At 37.9% G+C, this 19,713-nt stretch overlaps 1 protein-coding gene across 2 annotated transcripts in view; it reads left to right on the top strand.

The window, feature by feature from the left end:
- Window positions 1–19,713, top strand: part of LOC105716832 (uncharacterized) — a 98,757-nt gene that overhangs the window by 43,092 nt on the left and 35,952 nt on the right. The window lies entirely within an intron of this gene.

Below are 19,713 nucleotides of genomic sequence, written 5' to 3'. Positions count from 1 at the left end.
AAGTGTGGGCTTGTCTTAGTGACTCATTTAACCCAAGTCCACCTTTACAGTCTTCCTGAGGTCAAATCAACCTGTTGTTCAATGTTCTAGATGCTCCACTCTGTCTTTCTTCAGCTCATTGATGGCCACTTTGTAAAGGAGTATCAGGAATCAGGGAGTGACTCTGGAGATACCATCATACCCAATAAGCCAATGTGAAGGTCAAAAGATTCTTTGATGATAAATAATTTGGCTTTTGACCTCTAGATTATTCTTGAGGGGTAAGGAATATGTTATAGTTTATTTTTTATAATTTCATGTTCCTTTGCTTTTTTTCTACCCTCTTCTCAAATGCAACTTGGAAAAATCTTACTTTTTTTTAACTTTTGACTTCACATATTATTGCCCCCATGGAAACTTCTCTTTGCTACATCCATATTTATTGAGTTCACATTATAAGTCTTTCCCTATAAAGTTAGTCATACAACCAATGTATTCTTTTTTATCATAAGAACTCAAAAATTCAGGGCTGCTGTTTCCTCTTGATTTGACTATATTAGCTGGAGAACCAGCAGTTCAAATTTCCTCAATCTTTTCTTGATTTCTTTGCTAAGGATTCCGGGGTCTCCAGGTGATTCGTAGGTGGTCCATCTGGCTTAGTCTTACCTCATTGACTCTCTATGGCATAGGAATGCTGGTGGATAAACAGAAGCTGGTCAAAGAAGGTTGTGCCAAAGCCCAGTTGCAAGGAAGTTTACAGCTCCAGTGATGGCCACAATGATGGCTTGGGGTCCCAAGGAGAAGCTCCAGCTTAATTAGACAAGATCCTTGAAATCAAAGACCTCTCATTTTCCTGTCGCCTTACTGGCATATTGCAGTGGAGATCCAATCCTTGGCAAAACAGTACGCAGATTTAATACTGTATATTCCTGATTCATATCAGATCAGGAATATACAGTATTAAAGTTGCATTTGCAGAAAATAGAAAGGGTTCAGAGCATTGTAGCAACAGATTGGAAAAATGTTTGAGAAAAGCATGCATTACAGGGGAGTATGGCGGGACAAATGCTTTGTGGCCCCCGCACTGTTTTCTCATCTTGGAAATACAGGAAGACATTTCCCAACCTCTAATGCAGATTGTGAAGATTCTAGAGTTGAAATTTACCTAATAGTTGTCAGTACTGTGTCTAGAAACCAATCTTGGAAATGAATAGTGATGTTCTTTTAAAATAGCAGAAAAATTATTCTGTGCTTGTTTTTACTTTGGTCTTGTTTCATTGTATAGTATTTAAGTGAAAGGAGATTATCATCATACTGAATTTCCAAAACTCATATTTGCATTTACCATTTTCTGAAATGATGGAGAGAAAAGTTAATTGTCTTACTTTGATACATTTGGCATTAGACCTATCACATTTTTAATGCTTTGGGTCACAGTTCTGTCACTAGAATGTTAGCAATTAGATATATGCATGGAGTAATCTAACCACTTTAATAGAGTGCTTTAAAGTGCTGGAGGCAGTAACTACCAGCCACCAATTCACAGTGTTTTAATTTGTGACATATTAGGGAGAATGACAGGACTTTCTACAATATAAATGTCCTATTAACTATTCCTTGTACTATTAAGTTATAGGACTTTGACTCCTGGTTCTAAAAAAGGCACAGATTCCTGCCAAATCTTGAACACGGACACTAGTCAAAGCCTTGTTTCCAGATCCAGGAGAAGGTGACAATCAAAATGAACAACTTTTATGAGACACAGGACTAGAAATTAAAACTATTCAATCCCTCTAGGCCCAGGAACTATTGTGGAAGATGTGGGCACGTGAGATCGTAAGGGCTAATTTTGAGGGACAAATTAGTTCAAGGTTTTTCTATAAATTAAATGTTAATATTGAAAGCACACTGATGTAATACCAGTATCTGGGCCACTGTGTTGGAATAACACAGTTTTCTTAGAGCAATGATTTTACCTTTAATTAAAAAGTTTTAAAAGGTTATAAAAGGCTTCTTACCTTATGATCAAACTAATTAAAATTAGACAGATTTGTTTATAAGATTTTATTAAAATTAGCTTTAACATTAATGCATGAGATTCCTAAAATTCTGATATGTCATAATATATGTTGTCAGTAATAATTATGGTTATGGTAAATGTTTGTATGTCACAAAACTAACCAAATTTTCTTGTCAGTTGTGTCTGTTGAGATTTTTCTCATTCATAATTGTTTTGCTTTAATTTTTTTTAAAACCAGACATCATCAGCTATAGTCTGGAACTTGCTTCTTTTGGGGAATTCATGAAAAGGATCCTTAAATGCAAGTTTCTGATAACTTTGGAGATTGTGCCATTAGACTAGAGAGAAAACTTCCAAGACACTAATTGAAAAGCTGATGTATTCATAAAGATTACTAACCCAATATGAAACAGAGTGGGAGCTGATTGCATGAACTGAACTAATGGAGGACAGAAATAATGTTTATGGCTTTTTTTGGTTGTTTGAAACATTGTGATTCTTTTTGTTTTGTTTTTCAGAGCCTAGAGAACAATTTTTCTCTTGAGCTATTTATAGCCTTTAACAATTGAGTAGAGTATACCCTTGTAAACAGAATTTGAAGCACATTTGTCTCTCTGCCTGATTTCTCTAGCATTTGTAAACTATTTGTGAATATTCTTGATTTATGGCAATATGGTTACTTACATAAGTTGAATAAGAATCTTTTTTCTTTTATAATGAGACACAGTCGGAGGATCTGGTTATTTTCGAAGCACTTTGACTGAAATGGCCTTGTGAATGGTTCCAGGAAAGCCAATTTAGGAGAGCCTATGTGAATGATGATTCTCGCTGTACTTTCTGTGGTTAATTGGGCCTAATATATGGGACTGAAGCTTATTTTGCAGGTAGATTGGTCCTGCTATTATTTGTCTTTGGTGAAAGTGAGGGATTAGAGAGAGAAAGATTGTGTTACAGAAGGAGACTGTAGTATTAGATTAACATTTGATTCATCACCCTTGGTATGGAGCTGCTTGTAATGCCCTCCTCAGCATGAAGCAGCCAGAAAGATCAATGACCAGATTCCCCATGATCAAGGAACTGATCAATAAGAGGTGAGACTGAAACTGGTCCAAGTATCCTACAGAACTAATGTTTATCATTTCTTTTGAATAAACATAGAAATTGACCCTCCCAGTTTTAAAACTCATGAAAGTTACATTTGTCTTATCTGAGTTTCTTTCTCAGGAAACCAAACATTATACCTCCCAGATAGTATCAAGGAGGTGAAACTTAACAGATAACTGCATCTGGACAATGAGATGGCAGACCCTTACCCTCCAGGATTGCCTAACTCTCCACCTGCTTTTTGTTGGCCAATTTCTCTTCAGTCCTCCCTAATTCCTGTTTTCTTATACATGATTAAATTTCTTCCCTGCTATATAAACCCCTAATTTTAGCTAGTTAGAAAGATAGATTTGAGACTGACCTCCTAATTTCTCAGCTGCAACATCCAATTAAAGCCTTCTTCCATGGCAGTACTCACTGTCTCTTTGATTGGCTTTCTGTGCTGTGAGCAGCAAGACTTAGACCAAATTTCTAGCATTTTGGTGACAATAAGTTGGTATCATATGACTAAATTTGGTGCAATGCAACGTGGGTGGAAATGATGTAAGCCACTCTAGGCATGGTCCTTAAAAACCTGATCCTGCAGCTCTCTTTTCCCTTCCAAGACAGCATAGAGATAATTGAGTTCCAGGGGGAAAAGTTTTAGGATGGAGGAGAGCAGCCCTCACTGGGCTGTGATGTGGACAAGAAACCTGTGTTAAGTCCCTGGGGTATGGGTGTTTATTATTACACCAGAATAGCTTAGCTGATTTAAGAGAAGGTAAGAAGCTTCCCTTGCCTTTAAAGGTACTCTGTAGGTAAGTCCAGGAATACAAAAGCACTTCCAGAAAGCTTCAGGGAGCTATAGTTTGCAGAATAGAAGGTCTGGCAGACTACAGTCAAAAGTAATACAGTTCTAGCAATTAAGCCTTTCACTTTGTGCACACAGCTGGGGCATAAACTAGCCACAGGGCACCTGAGCAAGGATTATTTCCAGCAACTCTCACATTACCAACTCAGAAACAATTCAATTCTTTTTCTCCCTTGTGATGATCCTTCTCCTTGTGATGCTCCTTCTAGGTTTTGACTCTCTTTTCCTCTAACACCATCAAGTTTCCTCCCCTGTATCTGCCTTTCAGAGGTGGTCACCACTGGTGAAACCAATACGCCTTGAATTATACTCTTCTATGGAAGACCTCACTTAGTAATTCTGAAAAATTCATTATTCCCACCTATTGTAAAGTACCTGACAATTTATCTTGCTAGAATCATTGTTTTAATCTATACCCAGCAGCTCTTTTCTGCTTTTCACCGTGCTTGTGATGGTTTGACTGGAGCTGGAGGCTGTGTTTTGCCATATGTATCTGTCAGTATTCCTCTTCAGAGAACTTTTACCTAGGATGACCTCTCCAAGGTGGCACAAGAGAATGCCTGAGGGACATGTCTCTCAACCCCATGTCCATTAATTGTAAGAAAATAGTTGCCTCATAACTGTAACACTCCTTTATCCCTGCTGGCAGCACCCAATCGCTCTGCTGGGCCAGTAGAGTGAAGTCATAATTGGAGCACACTTTGTTTTAGAGATTAGTTACAAAAGCCAAGTGCAAGGGAGACTGACCACTGCACCCAAAATAAACCTGGGAAGCAGCCCTTCTTATAATTTTCTCTCAACTGAGGGAAATAGTCCAGGAAAGAGAATTCTGGGGACTCAGAGAGAGAGAGAGCATAGAATCATAGATATTCAAAGACGAAAGGGACTTAAGATCATTTTCCAATTTCCTTACTTTACAGGTGAGAAAATGGAGGTGCAGAGAGAAAAGTGACTCACTCAAGATGAAAACAATTGCAGGAAGAAAAGCCAGGATAGAACTAGGCTGCTAGGAACCTTGGTAGTACACTTTTCATTTCACTCTTAAAATGTTCAAATGTCTTTTTCTGACAACTTGTAGGTAGATGTGAGGTTGGACATAAAGACTTTAGATGTAACATCCACCATATATCATATTCAGTGCTTCACACAAGTTAATCTAAATTTACCTCAAAAACCCAATACCATATTTTGTCCAGTAGGCAACTGAGGCTTGGAGCAGGATGCCAGCTTGCCCAAGGACACTCAGTGACTCAAAGCTTATTTCACTCAGTGCTTTATCTGCTGTTTCTAGGCCCCAGGTTTCTGACAACATTCCGTGTGAAAGGGCAAGTTGGAACTCTTGAGAAACAAATGAGCATCTTGTAAACCCAAAATACAAGACCTTGCTAAACACCAGAGCTTGCCCTCAGCCAAGTTATAAGACTTAAACTTGGTCTTTAGTGTGCAGCTACATCCACTCACCCTGCTACACACACCAAGACTTCTGGAACATTTCTTTTTGCTTTTGATGTCTGTTTCCAAGTGGTTAAAAAAATTACTGGCGGAGGATCAGAATCTCTAAACTTTGGGTTTTTCTCTGCTACTAACATCTTGCATGTTCTTTGTAGAGTTACTTTCCATTATTTCCTTTAACTTCTTTATATCTGCAAAAATGATAGAGTACACCAAAGACTAGAAACTGAGTCACCCCAATGCCAAATGTAACAAGCTGTGAGTCAAAAATTTGGATGTCTGTGTTGGAAATTATTCTGAAGCCACAGACAGGGCTAAAAGGTAAGTATGAATAATTAGTGAGGCTTACCATAGACAGGTTAAAGTATTGACATCACATAGGACAAGAATTTGCCACCAACGGATGAGAGGATCGTTGATGTCCTTGAATTGGCAATGAGAAAGCTAGCTGGTTAGCTACTTATTCACTCTAATCCAGAAAGTTGCAGCTTGTGAAAAACGTTTTCACTGGTAACACACAGGAAATAGAAAATTTAATATTTTTCTTAGTGGAAAAGAATTCTTGTACCACCAACCTGAAGAGAACATGATATCTTCTCTTTTGATGTAATTTAGGGTGATTCTTCATAGCAGGGAAGCTGATGGAAAACTGACAGACCCTTACACTCAAGAGATGCTGTTTCTAAGTTTAAAAAGGTAACAGCTTGTAGTCAAATTTATTTGAATGCTACAACCTTCCCATATCTGTGTCATTAGCAAAAAGGCAAGCTGCAACCAGCGAGGGAAAGTATCAATTTATATTACACTTATTTATTGAGAACCTCCTCTGAGCTGTGCACTATGTTAGGCAGAGAAAACAAACATTAAATAAGACACAGTCCCTGACTCCATGTGATTATAGAGAGGCTAGGAAAAGTTATCTCTGCTTGGACAACCCCTTTCCAGAAATACCTTTCTTCTATAAGGGATACATACATGTATATATTATAATATATAAATCTAGAAAATATACATATTTATATATAACCTGTATAATATATACATAATATATATAACATTCTCTATTTTATAAAAATATTCTACCATTTTATGCATAACATACTATATATAAATATGTATAATATGCAAATACTCGATGTATATCTCATATAATATATAAATATATTAATATAGACTATATAACATTTTTATATAGTATGTTATATATAAAATATTATATATTATACATATATAATACATAATCTATACATTTTATATATACATATATATAAAACTTATATTAAGCCACTGAAGTTTCAGAGTTTATTTGTTCCTTTGGTTGAATTTCTTTCACAAATACGTCCTACAATATGCCAGGCAGATGGATAAAACAGAAAATGCAACTCAATTTTGTGTCATGATAGGATTGAGTTCTACATGTTATGAGAACATAGGTCTGGGAACCAGGGAAGACTTCTTGCTGAAATTGCCAATAGGAGCTGCTAGCTACTCAAAAGGGTGTGGATAAGGTGGGTTTGGGAGAAAAATTAGAGTAAATCACAGGTGCAAAGTCCCAGAGGAAAGGAGAAACATGGCGCCTTCTATCAAAAGCAAAGAGATGAGTACTTACAGCTGAGATTCAAACAGGGAATGGGAGGTAGAGAGGATGGAGTGATAAATCAGGGTCATATCATGGCACAGTGAATGTTTTGACTTTGACATGAAGGCATTGGGGATCATAGGGTAATGACAGTGCCTGATCACTCTGGATTAGGGGAAGCAAGACCAGAAGGAGGAGAACATGCCTATCCCATCCATTAATACTTCCCACTGTCAGGTTCAAAGTAAGAAGTGAGTATTTACTTATTGCATGGTGGATGAACAAATGAATGAACCATTCCAAAGCCTGTTATGCTATTTAGATTAAAGAAGATCAGGTTTAAACAAAGGTAATGAAAGTAGAGATACACTGATGTGGATATATTTAAAAGATTTAGAAAAGAAATAACCAGGCCAGGCATGGTGGCTCATGCCTGTAATCCCAGCATTTTGGGATGCTGAGGCAGGCAGATCACTTGAGGTCAGGAGATCAAGACCAGCCTGGCCAGCATGGTGAAGCCCTCTCTCTACTAACAATACAAAAATTAGCTAAGCATGGTGGCGTGCCTCTGTAACCCCAGCTACTCAGGAGACTGAGGCAGGAGACTCGCCTGAACCTGGAGGGCAGAGGTTGCAGTGAGCCAATATTGCACCACTGCACTCCAGTCTGGATAAAAGAGTGAGACTCCATCTAAAAATTCAAAAAAAAAGTGACCAAATGAACGTAGGAGTTCAGAGATGGCTTTCAGGTTAGTTTTTCTTGGTGAGTTGCCTCTTGCATATATAACAATTGCTATGTTTTTGGAACTGTTCTGAGTGTTTACACATAATAATTCATTTAACCCTCATAAAGACCCTATAAGTTAAGTAATATCAATATCCCATGAGAAAAAGGAGGCACAGAGGGTTTAATAATTTATTCGAAGTCACACAGCAAGTGACCATTAGATCCAGGAGTTAATTTCAGACAATCTGGCTTTGGTGTGCGCTATCCTGGGTATGAGGCTTGTGTCTGCTATTAGAAAACATAGGAGTAGGATTTGCATTAGGAAGAAGGAAATGAGTTGAAACTGAGACTTGTGAAATTTAAGTTTTCTGTGGAATACCCCAGTGGAAATAGCAACTAGGCAAGTGAATATTTATAATAAAATTAATAAAAACTGTGCCTAAAGTGCGAACTCTAAGAAAATGATTACAAACAAACTGAGAGTTAATTGCAGTTAGAATAAAACTACTAATAAAGGAAGCAACTACATGAGTGTAAACAATCTGAGATGAAAGTGTTGGGGGTATAGAAGACAGGAGTGTACTTTTAGGATGTGCTTGAAGAAAGTAGGAAGATTAAAAACGAGGCCGGTCAGAGACATTTCATGAAGGTGAGCCTGGAATTTAGCAGCATTGCTATGGTACATTATGCCTGTGGATTGTTCTTTATGTAATTTGTTTAGCAATTAATGCTATAGTAACTATTTAATACCAGAGAAACTATTTATAATTTTCATTCCACAGGGTGTGTTTAGCCATTTAAACTTATTTTTTTGGTAATAAATCTATAAAGGAACCCCACTACACACAGAAGAGGAAAGGTGTTTGAGCCAAATAAATAATAATTTTACACACATTTTGGTTGTTACAACCTCTTGAAGAATAGCTGAAACAGACCTGAGTCCTACCTGAATGTTTTATATATTTCATTATAAACAATGGTAAACGTTTATTGAGCACTTACTCTGTTCTGGGCATCTTGAAAACATTCCATATACGTTCTCGTTTTTAATCCTCTTAACAAACTCATGAATTCGGCAACATGTGTATTTTGCATTCCATTTTGCATATAGGGACACAGAGATTTAGAGAAGTGAAGGAAATTGTCCAAGGACTCAGGAGTGGTAAGGTTAGCAGAGACACCCCCACCCAAGCCTCTGACCCTTTCTCCTGCCTAGGGCTCTCTCTCGCCTAATCTGGCAAACTCAGTCTGGGCCAGACTGTGTGCTTCTTAACTAGAAAGTTTTCCAATAGTCACAATTGTTTTTTATGTTTGTAATTTAAGACAAACCATTGCCCTGTAGCTGCCCTTTTCCCCACTGGCTTATCTTTGGATTGCCTGGGAGGTGAAGGACACCATCCTTGTATGTGCAATTCCCAATTGGCTACTTCTTGGTGAACTTGATTTCTCATTTTGGGGCCCAGGAGGGTGAACATTGCCTAAGAACATTCCAGAGTTTACGTAAGGCAAACTATGAAGAAGGTAAATTCTGTGCTTGCTTGCTTTCATTCCACTTCAGTAACTGCCTTTTTACTGGCATTACTCAAATTCTCCAGCTTTCTTACCGTTTAAATAATTTTATTGAACCGCTACTCTGCATCTGGATTTGTGTTCTGTGTTGGACATATAACGATAAACAAGACAAATTTTATTCAGGTATATAAACAAGTTAGTATGGTACGGCATGATAAATTTGATAAAAAAAAATTTTCAAAGTAGAGAGAAGCACCAGGAAGGGAGTAATTAACCAGTCTTAAGAGCGAGGGTTTGGTAGTTAAGGGTAAACTTCCCAGGGCTAGAAAAAGTTAAGCTAGCTTTTGAAGGATAAAAGATTCCCTAGACTGGTTTGGAGGTCATGTTAAAAAGTAGGTAGAAGAATCAGTCTATTTAGTGGTGCAAGGTCTGTATTAATAGGGCACATAGTGGAAACTGTGAGTGGTTTATTCTGGCTGGGGCAGCGAGATGGAGAGAAATAGGAAGTGAAGCTGAACAGGCAGGCAGCTGTCAGAGTAAGGAGGGTTGTGTGTATCATGCTAAAGAGTTTGAACTTTCTCCCACTTCTCTGACTGCGAAAAGTCAAAGAAGGTTTTAATCAGGGCAGCAGCATTATGCAATTTTTGGTTCTGAGAGTTTATTCTGGGGGCTATTGTGATCCAGCAGGACAGATGCTGGAGACATGGTTTGAACATGGGTCCAGTGTAATACATAGTGAGGGTCTAAATTAATGTGGAGGCGGTGGGAAGAAAGACAAAGGTTTTGAGAACTATTGATGAGACATCCATGGTACTGGATGGGAATGTTGCTGGCCTTAGAGTTGTTAGGTTTATGACATAAAAAAAAAAATCATGAGGCCGGGTGCAGAGGCTCACGCCTGTAATCCCAGCACTTTGGGAGGCTGAGGAAGGCAGACCAAGAGGTCAGGAAATCAAGACCATTCTGGCTAACACAGTCAAACCCCGTCTCTACTAAAAACACACAAAAAATTAGCCAGGCATGGTGGTACACACCTGTAGTCCCAGCTACTAGGGAGGCTGAGGCAAGAGAATCGCTTGAACTGGGGAGGCAGAGGTTGCAGTGAGCCGAGATCGCACCATTGTACTCCAGCCTGGGTGACAGAGAGAGACTCCATCTCAAAAAAAAAAAAAAAAAATCATGAATGGTACCATTCACTGAGAAAGGGATGCCAGCTCTACCAGGTTAGAGAGGTGTGAAAATAAATAAAAAGTGTAACTTCAAACATGTCTTCATTTGAAGTTCCAATAACACATCCAGGTAGGGGTAATGAATTAGGGGTTAAAAATATAGATTTGAAGCTTAGTAGAAAAATATGGGCTGGAGATAGAAATTCAGAATTTATAAGCTCATACATAGTATGCGAAACCAATTTTTTTTTTAAGTATAAACTTTATTCCACAGAATGAGAAGAGAGCTGGAGAGAGGGTGGACATTTATGGCGTATCAACATTAAAGGGTAAATAAAGGAATCAGAGACACATAGTTTCCTGGAGATACAAGGGAAACCAGGAGAGGAAAGTTTTATGGAAGGCAAGGAAAGAAAGAATTTTAAGGAGTTAAATGTCAACAGGACAGCAGGGAGTGAGATACAGAGTGAAAAGGGTCAGCGGGCTGTGCCAGTTAGTGGGTCGCTGGAGACGGTGGAAGAACAGTTTCTCTGAAGGGATGCGGCCCAAAGCCAGTTAGCAGTAGTTTAGGGGACAAACAAAGGTTGAGCAAGGAGAAGGAGGAAATGCAGACTACCAATTGAAGAAGCTGAGGTTAGAGAGCGTAAGTGATTTTGTGGAGGGTAATAAGGCTCCTCAGTGGTATTATCTGGGACTTCATGTCAAGTGGTCTGACTCATTAAAATGTCTTTTGGGGCTTTCTTTTATTTGTTTATTTATTCATTTATTTATTTATTCTAATACGTATTAGTCACTTACTCTGTTCTAGATGCCTTGGAGTTAGACACCTTAGATATTAGAGCATACAAAGCGAGTTATGTCAAGAACTGTGAAGGGTCTGAAACTTTATTTTACTTGCAAGCTAAAAGGTCGCCTGCTGCAATGTCATAGATATTGGCACATGATATGAGATTTTGGAGTCAGAGGCAAAAGACACCTGATTACTCACAACGATAACAGTAACCAATAGTATCATTTTCTCAAGTCAGTCCCCTGGGCCTCAATACCCATAGGGTGACATGAACAGGGCCATGTGATGACTGCACACATGATATTAGTGTTACAGGAAAGAAATACTGGGTTTAGCAAATTTGAATCTTTTATAATTGTACACATGCCTAAGCTTTGTCCCCAAGAGAGAGCCATTACCTTTATTATATTGGAGAGTAAAGAAACTTCTCTCTGCTTTGAAGGGACACATGATCTCTAGCTTCCAAGGCCTATACACAGCCTTGGAAAACCACTTCAGAACAAAGAGAGGCAGTGCCTCTGTCTACAAGATGTGCAGAAATTCTGGAGACCCATGTAATATTGTCTCAACAATGATGAGGTAGTGATAACAAGTTGCCTACCCAATATTTTTTTTCCACTTAGCAACAAAACTGAATAGATGTCAAGCAGCAGTATACCTAATTGAAGACAATGTGGTGGCTGGAGTTCAAGCAGCCTTCTGGTAGCCTTAAAGATTATAGCTTCATAACAAAAAGAGTAAAGCAAAATGACAGGAGTCTGGGTCCCTGATGACTTTGTGGCACTGTTATAGCAGCTATGGACTGCTTAGCTGTGAATTTGATGTTGGTAGATAAATATTATGTGTTTAAGCCATCATAATTGGGTTCTGTTATTCACAACCATATACAAATAGTTACTATTAGTAAATAAATGCAATTACTAACTTGGAAGAAGAGTACTAGATAGTGAAATACCTGAGACCAGAATTATATTCACAGTAATTATTAACTTACTGTGTTAACTTGTATAAGTCAATTGACTTCTGTGAACTTTATATTTTTCAGCTTAATGTTATGAACTTCATAGCTCTAACTTTTTAAATCCTAAATTCTTAAAATAACCTTTTATATAATATTTATATTTAATAATTAATAACCTTTAGATGCAATAAAAAATGATAAAGGGGATATCATCACCAATTCCAAAGAAATACAAATTACCATCAGAGATTACTACAAACACCTCTATGCACATAAACCAGTAAATCTAAAAGAAATGGATAAGTTTCTGGACACTTACACCCTCCCAAGACTAAACCAGGAAGAAGCTGAATCCCTGAATAGACTAATAACAAGGTTTGAGATTGAGGCAGCAATTAATAACCTACCAACCAAAAGAAGTCCAGAACCAGACGAGTTCACAGCGGAATTCTACCAGAGGTACAAAGAGGAGCTGGTACCATTCCTTCTGATATTATTCCAAACAATACAAAAAGAGGGAATCCTCCCTAACTCATTTTATGAGACCAACATGTTGATACCAAAACCTGGCAGATATACAACTAAAAAAGAAAATTTCAAGCCAATAATCATGATGAACATTGATGCAAAAATCTTCTATAAAATACTGGCAAACAAAAACCAACAGCACATCAAAAAGCTTATCCATCACAACCAAGTTGGCTTCATCCCAGGGATGCAAGGCTGGTTCAACATATGCAGATCTATAAACATAATCCATCACATAAATAAAACCAAAGACAAAAACCACATGATTGTCTCAATAGATGCAGAAAAGTCCTTCGATAAAATTCAACGGCACTTTATGCTAAAAATTCTCAATAAACTAGGTATTGATGGAATGTATCTCAATAAGAGCTATTTATGACAAACCCACAGTCAATATCATACTGAATCGGCAAAAACTGGAAGCATTCCTTTTGAAAACTGGTACAAGACAAGGGTGCCCTCTCTCACCACTCCTATTCAACATAGTATTGGAAGTTCTGGCCAGGGCAGTCAGGCAAGAGAAAGAAATAAAGGGTATTTAATGATCTAATTTCTTTCTGCACAGCAAAAGAATTATCATCAGAGTGAACAGGCAATCTACAGAATGGGAGAAAATTTTTGCAATCTATCCATCCGACAAAGGGCTAATATTCAGAATCTACAAAAAAAAAATTTACAAGAAAAAACAAACAACCTCATCAAAAAGTAAGCAAAGGATATGAACCAACACTTCTCAAAATAAGACATTTATGTGGCCAACAAACATATGGAAAAAAGCTCATCATTACTGGTCATAGAGAAATGCAAATCAAAACCACAATGACATACCATCTCATGCCAGTTAGCATGGCAATCATTAAAAACTCAGGGGTAGTATGACTTTTTAATGAGTTCCCCAATACCCTTAAGTATAGTAAGGGAGGAGCTTAAATGAAACATCTCACAATAATGCAAATAGCTTGTGTGTCATAGCTTTTCTGTCCCTAGTGCTTAGCATGGACTCTGACATGCCTAGTTGCTCAATAAATACGCTTTGAATGAATGGACAACAGCATTTTAGAGAATAGAAACTTAACAGCGAAGGAAAAAAAAAAAACTGGGGCATGACCCACTTTGAGTTGATCTGCTACCTCCACTGCCATGCAAAATGTGACCCAGAAGATTTCATGTAAAATAAATCCTTGATAATTCAAAATAGATGAGATCAGAAAGAAAGAAAAAAAAGATATTTAAGTCAAATGGTTTCTGATTATCTATTTTTTTTAAACAGTAGGTCATTTGTTCATTGAAAACATAGCTGTCAATTTAAATTATGCCATCATTTAAATAAATTGATATTGGATAATGAGGTTTCACTGAATCACTGAATAGCTACATATACTTTTTTCCTCTGGGCTAAATAATTTCAATTCATCTAACCTTTTCTCATGAATTCTATTTTCTAGCTCTTAATCACTCTTTTGTTCTCCTAAGAAATTGAATTAAAAAATGTTAACCAGCAACAAATATCACAGGATGATTTTTATGTGAACATTAGCCCTGTGTTCACCTTTAAATACATCATTCCATTGGTGACACTACCATCAGATTTATTATTTTATGATATACTAGAATACTTTTCTACCTTACTAATGTCTGGAATTGTCTCTTAGTTTATAGTAGTCTGTGGGTCCATGATTCTAGCTATATAGATATTACCATGTAGGCAAATAATTAGTATCAGGCAAACCAAACAGCAATTGGCAGGTAGGACATTCTCATTTCTAATCTGGGTATTTCATTTTCTCATTCATGAATCTACACATACATTCATTCAGTTTTCGTATATTATTTCCTTATTCTGTGACAGGCTCTGTGCCAAATACTGGTATAGAGATAAAATGGAGTTCAAAGCAGTTCTCATCTGGAGTAAGACTGTCTATTAAAGAAACAATTGTGATAAAACATGATCAAGCACAGAGATATCAGGACAGGATGCCACACAAATATAAGAATGTATCTCAATGCAGATGACATCAGATATCTTGAAGGATAAGCAGTTAGCCAGGCGAAAAGAGATGATTGGAAAATTGCTACCTTGAGCGATACCAACATATACTATATTGTAGTGATTACAACAAAAGGGTTTTAAGTTTGAGGGCGACTGTTTAATCTGTTCTTGCCATGACACAGGACCATGCCTAAAGTGCAGATCCTTCCCTATGTACTTTGTTAGATGCTAGAGATAGAGCAGAGAACAAGCTAAATATGGCCAGGTGCTTAATGTCTAGAGGAAGAGACACAGCGCTGAACTAATGGTGAAAATCAGAGTGACCTATTTGTTCTTAGGATATTCTGAGTTTATTCCCTTTTTTAGAGCTTAATAGCCATGCCCCCTTTCACTCTGAAAAGTCCCAGTTTGAATGATAAAGTTATATGGTCATTGTTATGGGACAATGTGATCACAGCTACACTAGAGGTAATTATACAGTAGGATGGGAGCCCTGGGGGAAGAACCCCAAGAAGAAACTTCTAATCCAGTTGCTGGACCAGTACACTGATACTACAGGTGGCATATTTCTAGAAGTTTCCAAATGATAACAATGAGGCAAATCCCTTGCCAGATTTAAAACAAACAAACTATCCAGTGGCCGTTTTAATAGTCTGTCCAAGCAAGCATTGATAACTCAGTTACATTGGTGTGAACATGAAGATACCAAATGAGAAATCAAGTTGTCTTCATAAGAAGTCAGTTTTTCTTCTGTGCAATTAAGAGAGACACACGATCAATAGTATATGCTTTTGGAAGGGTAAAAACATCAATGGATTCACAAGATTAAGCAGGTCTGAGTGTCTGGCCATTCTGCTGGAAGAATGTTTGGGCTGCCATTGAAATGAACCCTGAAGCCACATAAATGAAAATCTATTTCACAATTTCTTGCAGGACCTGGAAATATTCAAGTAAAATGCTTGTGCATATTTAGAAAGACATAGATGCACATATAATGACTCCAGGTATTGTTTGTTTTTTTTCCCCATTAAATGAATATAGATACCTTGGAAAAAGAAACATGAACATTTAGATTTCAAAAGGCAGAACATTCTTTGAGGTTGGATTGAATTGGCAAACAAACAACGTTGTGCAAAAATGAAACTTATCCCCCTGTTTGTGAGGTTGAGGGAGGGTTCCTTGAGCTGAGAGTAATCCAGTCTGGAGACCCCGGCAAGCTAAAGAGGAAGGGGGCTAAAGAGGGATCTGTCCTCATTTAACCAATTATCATTCTCAACTTTCTGTGTTTATAGGTCCACTTGAGAAACAAGGACAGGCTCTGAGAAGAATCAGGATGACTTTTAAAGGGTCAGGATTGGAAGAAGAAAGAAAGAGAGAAAAACAGTATTTTTAGCATCTCTACATGCCAGGTACTGGGCTGAGTACTTGGCATATAATACCTTTCTGATTTCAAGAATGACCCATTGGTAGACATGACCTGGGAAGCCTATGGCTCAGGAAGGCTAAGTGATTCTTCCAAATTCAGACCACATGCAATTGATGACAGGCACCTCAGTTAAAGACCAGTTTAGTTAAACTCCAATGACTGTATTCTTTCTTCTTTTTATCCCTTATGGCATTTCTGAGGTCAAAAAATAATTTTCGATATGTGAATTTGGTTGAAAGAAAGGGGATTCCAGATGAAAGAGACCATCGTGAATTAAGGTGTTGTTTTATCCAGGGCTAAAACATTTTTATAAAAATGTATCTTAGGATCTTCCATTATTGCCACGAGTTGCCATAAATATAGCAGATATGTACTTGCAGCAATACAAAGAAAAATTGAAATAAAAATGAAATTAGATAACACTATCATGTACTCTGTGAAAAAGAACCAGAACATTAATCATGGGGCCTATATCAGTTAGACTTCTTAGCTGCAAGCAAAAATGACACTTTTGGTTCACTAAAGCAAACAAAGAGGGAAAAACCAAAGAAATGGTCTGTAGGATGCACAATGTTTGGGACAGCTCCTGGAATCAAGGAAGCAAAACTGTCTTTTTTTTTTTTTCTGGAAGCTATGATCAGCATAAAGATCCAAACTGAAGACATAGGATCAAAAAGCTTCAGCTTGGATATAGGCCAGCCACCCCTTGATAAGTGGAGCAAGGAACCTTGATTGACAGTGAAAGACGTAGTTTCCTAAAGTAAAATCCATATTTAAAATGTCACCAAAGAAGCATCTTAGGACATCTTATCTCTTACTCTACTATAGTTTTAAGTGTCCTTCCTCTGTATGTTAGCTTCCTAGAGCCGCCCTGACAAAGTAACACCAATTGGGTAGTTTAAGAAAACCCAGAAATTTATTGTTTCTTAGTTCCAGAGGCTAGAAATCTGAAATTGTCAGCAGGGCCATGCTCCCTTCTAGGGAAAATCTTTCTTTGCCTCTTCTTAGTTTCTGGTGGCTCCTGTCAATCCTTGTGTATTCTTGGCTTCAGCCTCTGCTTCCGTCCACATGGATTTCTTCCCTGTGTGTGTCTGTGTGCTCTCTCTTTGGTAAGAATACCAGTCACTGGATTTAGAACCCATCCTAATCTACTATGACCTTATCTTAACCAATTACATCTGCAAAGACCCCATTTCCAAACAAGTTGTCATTTTGCACTTCTAGGTAGACATGAATTTTTGGGGTGATAGTTTTCAAACCTTTATACTTTGTCTTCCTTTGGAACCATTTTGTTTCCTCTATCACAAACTAACTACTCTGCCCTCTAATTTCCAACTTTAACGTGCTTTTATATAGAGTTTGGTACTTTAAGGATAGGGACAAGGTCATGTTCATCGTTGCTTACTCAGTATCTAGTAGAGTGTCTGGTATATTGTAGGCACAAAAGCAGTTTATTGAATGAATGAATAAATAAACCAGAAACAAATTATTCAACTAATAGAAGACATAAGAAAAAAAAAACTACAAAGGAATCAAGAATGGCACTTGGCTTGTATCCTTACACAAGATTATAGAGTTCCATGATCCTGTCATATACCAAAACAACACTATTGCAGAAACAGCAAATAAACGCATGCTTCCCGTTCCCCACAAGGGTTTATAATGGCCTGAATATTGAGAAAATTGACCTTGCTTCCACTTTGATTCTTACAAGTTCTCAGATAAAATAGACAATTTACAACTTCCATGTATTTTCTTTGTATTTCTCAACTAGTTTGCCTTTTCATAGTGTGATTACATCATGCAACACTGTTTACCTCCTCCAGCCTTGGCCAATTTCCTTTGCTTTCACACCCATTGCATAGAAGTTTTGCTTTTCCTTCAAGGATTTTATTTTTATACCCTGCTTGTCTGTGCTTAATTTACATCTTCTCCTCCAGCTTCAAAGGTTTGCCGAGGCTATGACTTCACCTCCTTTAACAGTGGTCACTTTCTTCTTTGAAGTTGAGTATTCATTTGAAGAGAGATGCTGTGTCTTTTGGCTCCTTCTCCTCATCCATGCTGTCAGGAGATGAGGGAAAACACAGTTGCCCTAATGATTTGATGGGATAAGTCTGATACTTTTCTGGATTTAAGGAACCAGTCCGCTTCCTTGCTATGACTTGGAATGAGAGAGAAAAATCATTCTAATTTTAGGCTCAATCTACAGAGGTTCTTTTCCTTAGGCATTGCTCTGTCATGGGAAAGTATGGGGGCATAAGTGGGGACACTAAGAGCCCCGAAAATCGCCTGGGGGAGACAGGCAGCAGGCTGGCTTTTATTGTTGACCCCTGATTCCCACAACATAACCTTCCTTCTTTGCTGTGCCTGCCCCAATCATACTTCGAGTTTACAATACAAGATTTGTTTTTCATCCTGTTCCATGTCCTTGGAGAGAGATCACTTTGATGATGGTGCCAGAAACTAATTGTGAGGGGAACCAATTGTATGGGAGGATGAAGTCCATGGAGCCAAAGGTCCTCAGCATCCTGAAGAGAAGGGAGGTGCCATAAGGGAACATGTTTCCAGGGAAGACTCCAGGCTTCCTTTCCTGGAGACCTCTCAGAATAGGTTGTTCAGCCCTCCTACTGGAATTACTGAGTCTTATATTTGGAAGGGGCTATATAAGCTGTGCTGTTTAAGTTATTTAAGAATGTGAATTCCCTGGTCTATGAGTTCCATACTGTCTAAATCAACGGGCCAATGTGGTACTGTAAGAGTTGCCTTAGAATCAGGTCAACTAGAGTCAGAATTTTGGGTTCCACCTCTGTCTGGGTTACTTTATTAACATTATTATTAAAAACACCAGCAAGCATTTATTGAGTACATATTATGAGCATGTTGTTGGGTGAGTGCTTTACTCTCAACAGCTTAATTTATCACACTAACTGTTCTATGAGTAGGTATTACTACTGTTGTTGTCATTAGGTTTTACAAAATAGAATGTAGATACTTAAGGCAAGTCACAGTTTCTAAGATCACAAAATTAGTAAAGGACAGAATTATTAGGGAAAAGCAAGGTCTTGCAAGTTCGTGTGCTAAACAACTACATAACACTGTCAAATACTACACTACACATTTGCCAAGTCTTGTTTCCTCATCTGGAAAATGAAGACAGTAATCCTATTTATAAATTTATAGGATTAAGTAAAATTGTTACTGGACTGTGAAAGGAAGTAGCCAGTTACCTAGAACATGGGCTTTCAATATGATTGTCAGTGCTTTTTTATTTCCTGCCTTCTCCCTTCTGCAAACTACAAACCTTAAATCTTACCTTGGGAGACCTCCTGTTCTCCATGGCTGTTCTATGTGGCCATGGGAGATTTCTTGTTAATTTGTCCCAGTAGTTCCATGGGTCTTACTGGCCTGTTCCCAGTCAGCCCCGTGAGAGCAAAGGCATGAGAGAGACTCTGCAAGACTGCCAGGGATTCCCTGTCTACTCTGAGCACATCCCACTAAGCACGAGGCCCTGATACATGTTAGCCAGAGGAGACTGCCCGCTGCTCCCCATTTCACAATATCTTGATGAAATATGGTTCAAAAGGGCACCAATGAGGCTTACACAATCTCCCACTCCTTCAGGATTAA

The sequence above is a fragment of the Aotus nancymaae genome, unplaced genomic scaffold (genome assembly GCF_030222135.1).
Source record: "Aotus nancymaae isolate 86718 unplaced genomic scaffold, 86718_ANA_hifiasm-v0.15.2.pri h1tg000036l, whole genome shotgun sequence".
NCBI classification, from domain to species: Eukaryota; Metazoa; Chordata; class Mammalia; order Primates; family Aotidae; genus Aotus; species Aotus nancymaae.
Note: the sequence above shows the minus strand (reverse complement) of the source record. Positions and strands in the feature narration are given on the sequence as shown.